Genomic DNA, 6,000 nt, shown 5'->3' on the forward strand with positions numbered 1-6,000 from the left:
GCTGAAACAGAGCATTGGGCAGCCCCTGAAGGTACGGGAGTGCCACCGGCCGCAGCACATGCTGCACGTAGCGGTGGGCATTTAACGTGCCTTGAATACGCACTAGAGGTGACGTGGAATCATACGCAATAGCGCCCCAAACCATGATGCCGCGTTGTCTAGTGGTAGGACGCTCCACAGTTACTGCCGGATTTGACCTTTCTCCACGCCGACGCCACGCTCGTCTGCGGTGTCTATCACTGACAGAACAGAAGCGTGACTCATCGGAGAACACGACGTTCCGCCATTCCCTCATCCAAGTCGCTCTAGCCCGGCACCATGCCAGGCGTGCACGTCTATGCTGTGGAGTCAATGGTAGTCTTCTGAGCGGACGCCGGGAGTGCAGGCCTCCTTCACCCAATCGACGGGAAATTGTTCTGGTCGATATTGGAACAGCCAGGGTGTCTTGCACATACTGAAGAATGGCGGTTGACGTGGCGTGCGGGGCTGCCACCGCTTGGCGGCGGATGCGCCGATCCTCGCGTGCTGACGTCACTCGGGCTGCGCCTGGACCCCTCGCACTTGCCACATGTCCCTGCGCCAACCATCTTCGCCACAGGCGCTGCACCGTGGACACATCCCTATGGGTATCGGCTGCGATTTGACGAAGCGACCAACCTGCCCTTCTCAGCCCGATCACCATACCCCTCGTAAAGTCGTCTGTCTGCTGGAAATGCCTCCGTTGACGGCGGCCTGGCATTCTTAGCTATACACATGTCCTGTGGCACACGACAACACGTTCTACAATGACTGTCGGCTGAGAAATCACGGTACGAAGTGGGCCATTCGCCAACGCCGTGTCCCATTTATCGTTCGCTACGTGCGCAGCACAGCGGCGCATTTCACATCATGAGCATACCTCAGTGACGTCAGTCTACCCTGCACTTGGCATAAAGTTCTGACCACTCCTTCTTGGTGTTGCATTTGCTCTGTCAGTCAGTGTACGTCACGATTTGATTTTTTTAATATGTTATATTAAAATATGACACCGATGTAGCATGCAGACTAAGGGGAGGAAAACTCAGACTCGTAACCAAAGGTGGAAGGAGCTTTGTGAGGCGTAGAGAAGCCTATCTTTCTAGGAGAGATATCTCCGAATAATAAACCCTCTCAGGCTAACAACCTAGGTTGTACATACTTTAGACAATGAACCGTCTCTGTCCCCTGAAGAATTATTTTCAACTGGTCATGGAATAAAGTTTCGCTAAATTCACTATCCCAGGTGATAATCAATCACCGTAGCCTGAGGTGACGTCAACGGACCGTAGGATCCTGCGGAGTCCTCACGAACATGTTACAAGCATGAGTCGGAGCACCCTGAAAACACCTGACTTAAATCCAGGCAAATACATCAGAATTTCAGTAAATATACACCACCGAGACTTCGCTTGCAATATCTATAGGGTAAGCTGGTTTACAACAACAAGGACAACAGCCAGCTCCTAGACGATCACACTAATAAGAACCTGCTTCAGTGTAATCCACCCAGTGAAGATTTTGACTACTGCAAACAACGCCTAAGCCGGACCCACTACCTCCTTCAGTAGTAGAAGTTAGTCAAATCATCCAGCTACTCAAGAAAAATAAGTCATCTGAAAGGATTTCACTGAGGGTGAAATCAGGTCATTCACTAAGATCATTCAGATGAACTGGGAAACGGAGAATTTGCCATCTGGCTGGACCTCAGTATTAATCCATCCCCTTCATAAGAAAGGTAATCTTAAGGATAACTACCGAGGGATCTCTCTCTTCCTAACAACGTACAAGCTCCTGTCTGAGGCCTTAACAACAACGGCAGAGAATCAACTTGGCATTCAACAGGGTAAATACAAGGAGGCTTCAGGCCTATCCTGAGCTGAGAAAATTCTCAACTTCAGAACGACACTAGTCTACTCCCAGGTCAGATGCCACGAGGGGTCACCCTTCTTGATTTTAGAAACGCCTACGACTCCATGGACAGACAAACCCTTAGTAAATTCTCGAGGAAGTAGGAATAAGCAGTAAAACCCAAAAACTCATTCTACAACCCCTGAGTGACACGCACTCCAGGGTTAAATTCAAAGGTGAGATCTGGGAATCCTGCTACATGTTCGAGATTTTCCCAGTCCTATTCAACTGCGTCTTTGAAAAAGTTGTGAAAGAACAGCTCAAGGAATTGGTCAATTTGGAGTCCAGATTGGGGTTTAGCTGGGTCATAACAGATTGTCTGGCATGTGGAGACGACATGGCACTGATCGGTGAGTCTTTGGAAATAGCGGCGATCCAGGTCAATTGTCGTAGGAAACAGGCGCCCAAAACGGGACTTCAAGGGATCACTGGAAGAAAAGACCAAGTATTTGACCAACATCAAAATGTCACTAGAACAGGGTAAAATCAAGTGAGTGGAAATATTTAAGTACCTTGGCGACTGGACTGAGCCCAACTTGTCAGAGGAACCAGCTCCCTACGTGAGAACTGTCCTATCGGCTACTCAAAATACCTACGACGAGCGATGCCTGTCACGCAATCTGAAGCTGAAACACTGCACTACAGTCATCCACCCGGAAGCCCTGTATACCATGGAGTGTCTGTCACTTAACAGAAAATATCCCTCACGATGTATAGGCATACCACTGTTATATTCACTTCACGAAGAATGCCTCAGAACTCATGAAAACGTCACCTATAATCCAAGAGAAAGCTACAGAAATTCACAATATACCACCATTACAGGCAAGTCCACTCGTTCAGAGCAAACAAGTAGGCCTACAACATTCCTGTATTTCGCGCTTGACTCTGTTTTCCTGCTGGGCAACCTAAATATATTTCCGTGTGCATCGAAAAATATACTCTACACGTCCCATCAATGAATCGCTTCCAAAACTTCACATATGCCGAAAATACAAAAAAATAAATAAAATCTTTTATTATAATTTAATTGATTTTATAAAGTGGTCATTTCTATTAGCTAGACCATGTGCAAGTGGCTATACTGTTTTTTATTGCAGCCTCTGATGTGTGGTGCTGAACACTTCGAGTGTTAGCTATTACAACTAAAATGTACCGAAGCTAGATGCTCCGCCGCCGTTAAGACGCTGTGAATCTCAAGCGAGGCTAACAGTTATCACCCCGCCTCCCCAGGAGAAGGAGGCTTAAAGGGTATGCGTCAATCAAGCGACTTGAAATTCGCTGGGGTAGCTCTCTTTCGAGCCGACAAAGAAGTCCAGATCGCTGGAGAGAGCTGGACTGCGGTAGAGCGAACGGGTTATCGAGACGGCTGTACTTGCCTTGATTTCGCTGTTTCCCGTTCTTTTTAAACCTGATAAAGAAACGTTCTAAGGAATAATAAGAAAGTGTAAACACAAAATATTTTGCCCCAGCAACGCTGGTGCAGCTTGGGTTCAATGCACGCCACTGTTCGTGACAGTAGTCTCCCAAGATCTACCCCATCAAAGGCTTTAGGTATGTTAGATCTAAAATATCTGCTGTATCTTGCTGGAATCCTACAAGTTGATCTTCAGTGGAATAATATTTTCTAAACTCAAACTGCCTTTTATCAGACCAGTTAGTAAATTCAATAACATGTCTTACATAGCATACTTTTTGAAGTCATCCCTTGTGTGAATCTTTGAATCTGAATCCAATGCAAGTAAAATTTCAACATTCGGCAGCCCTCGTTTCTCGATTAATACTGCGTGTAATATTGTAATAGAAAAACCATAGGATATTGTTTGCTGCATGTGTGTGATATACATAGATAGCCTACATAGATTGAGCAGCGCAGCAGAAGTCACTTACCCAGCACCAAAGGAACGTGAAATCGACAAAATGAAAATACTCGGAGAAAAGCGTTCACTGTTTCAGGACCAAACCCGGGACTTCACTTAGGAAATTCACACGGTAACCATTATGCCATATTGTGTAGTGGCCTGGTTGTTGCGTGATGCAGCCTGGATAGTTCCCAGTCAATAGCAGTACCCAAAGTAAAATATATCCCATTGAAATTTTAAGAAATATAGGACTTTTCTTAAAATATTTCCCTTCGCCCAAGTATTAGTGGAGTACTGCTAAATTAGCGCGCTGTTGCACAATAGCGCCGGCCCCGTGTCGTAGGAGTAGCGTGCCTGCCTCTTACTCGGAGGCCCCGGGTTCGATTCACGGCCTGGTCAGGGATTTTTAGCGGAACCTGAGGGCTGGTTCGAGGTCCACTCAGCCTACGTGATTAGAATTGAGGAGCTAACTGACGGTGAGATACCGGCCCCGGTCTAGAAAGCCAAGAATAACGGCCGAGAGGATTCGTCGTGCTGACCACACGACACCTCGTAATCTGCAGGCCTTCGGGCTGAGCAGCGCTCGCTGGGTAGGCGAAGGCCCTTCAAGGGCTGTAGTGTCATGGGGTTATTGCACAATAGCATTGGTTGTGGAAGTAAGGTAGAGGAAACAGTTCCTTATTAAGGGAAACCTAATGTTACAAATTTGTAAGTATTTCATTTCTCAGGTTGAATGTTCGTGAGTTCAATCATCTACGATAACTCTTATTCACATCAGTAAAGCCTGGCTGATGTTCCCCTTGAATGGACAACTGCGCACAGCGGTTTATTTGGTAGTACGGTGGCCGTATTTAAATGACGATGGCTAATCCACATTTTATACCCAAAATAATATAATTCTACTGACGTTTTAAGAAATGAGTGATTTTTCTGGGATATTCTGACCAGAGACATTCCACTCAACTAAGAAGTTGCTTGTATGTAGTATGTGCCTCTTATGATCCATTGACTCTTAATTGCAACTCTGCTTGCCTAAATACATGTATAGAAGACAGGCGGCTATTTGGAAACTCCTGCGCAAAAAGTCTGCGAGCTTCGGCTGCATTCTGAAGAGATTCTGAAAATTACATCTGTGCATTCGTCGTTGATGAACACATCAGCCAATGGCGATACGTTGACAGCAACTGTAGTGCTACTGTTCCAAATACCAGGCTACCTGAGCGTTCGAAAACAAGGCTTGCTAATACAAGAGGGCGAATTTGACAGGTAACGGTGAGTTTGCAGCGAGTGACTGTCCGGTTGTTATCTCTTCATATTCCGACGTAACTAAATAACTAAACTGTAGGCAGTAATACGCCTGTGAAAATAAGTTATTAGATATCTCATTGAGGAGCCTCTGTGGCTCAGGCGGCAGCGCGCTGGCCTCTCACCACTGGGTTCCGTGGTTCTAATCCCGGTCACTCCATGTGAGATTTGTGTTCCACAAAGCGGAGGCGGGACAGGTTTTCCTCCGGCTATTCCGGTTTTCCCTGTCATCATTCATTTCTAGCAACATTCTCCAATATTATTTCCTTTCATCTGTCAGTCATTAATCATTGCCCTACAGGAGTGCGACAGGCTTCGGCAGCCGTCACAATTCCTATCCACGCCGCTAGATGGGGGCTTCATTCATTCTATCCCTGACCCGGTTGAATGACTGGAAACAGGCTGTGGATTTTCATTTTCAGATATCTCATTAATCATTAGTGCATGGGAGACACTTATAAGTAGAATGTACAGCGCAGGGGGGGGGGGGGCACCTGGTACGTTTTGTCGTTTTTCGCAACCTCACTAATCTGACGAAAATATATTTTCATCCTAGTTTTTCTCCTTATAGACCTTTAGTGTTATACAACGTCACATGGCATGTTTTCATTATCTTACTTTCTCTCCTGAGAGCTTTATTATTTATGCTCCTACTGGTTACTCAGTTTTGATTCTCATTTTCCCTTAAGTTAATATTCAGTTCCTTGTTAACTAATTTAATTTACTTTTCAGAATTCTGCTAATATTCTTCTTGCGATTATAATGTGCTATAGTCAACTGTCTATGCCCTCCCGGCTATCAAGTCTCCGTCCGGTTAGTGTGGTGTTGGACTTACAATCCTATGTGTTCGGCAATTATTGTCTTATCGATTATGAACAACATAGTGGTTTCCGTATATTCACACCAA

Source organism: Anabrus simplex, chromosome 1 (genome assembly GCF_040414725.1).
Source record: "Anabrus simplex isolate iqAnaSimp1 chromosome 1, ASM4041472v1, whole genome shotgun sequence".
Taxonomy (NCBI): domain Eukaryota; kingdom Metazoa; phylum Arthropoda; class Insecta; order Orthoptera; family Tettigoniidae; genus Anabrus; species Anabrus simplex.